We start from the raw sequence: 381 nt of genomic DNA, 5'->3' as shown, positions 1-381 counted from the left end.
CATTCCTAAAGCAATCCAAATCTCAATTTCCAACCAAGATTTCCTATTAGTGTGCCCTAATCCATTTTAATGTTTCACATTATCATTCTAAGGGTTTTCAATCTCAAAACAAGGATTAACAATGCTAATCCATCTATCTTAAGTCCCCAAATGAAGCTATTTTGGGTTCTCCCCGAAAACAGGGATCAAAACAACACTTTTTAGGCCAAACAGGGTCAAACTCGTGTCCACCGGTCAACCGGTGACAGAGCAGTACAACACTACCGGTCGACCGGTAATGTGCACACCGGTCGACCGGACCGGTCGACCGGTCAGCCTGCAATCCGGTCGACCGGTGGAATCGACTGCGCGAGAGAAGCTCGCGGAAATCAGTCCAAAAAC

The sequence above is a fragment of the Morus notabilis genome, unplaced genomic scaffold, assembly GCF_000414095.1.
Source record: "Morus notabilis unplaced genomic scaffold, ASM41409v2 Scaffold1009, whole genome shotgun sequence".
Lineage (NCBI taxonomy): Eukaryota > Viridiplantae > Streptophyta > Magnoliopsida > Rosales > Moraceae > Morus > Morus notabilis.
This window is presented reverse-complemented; position numbering follows the sequence as displayed.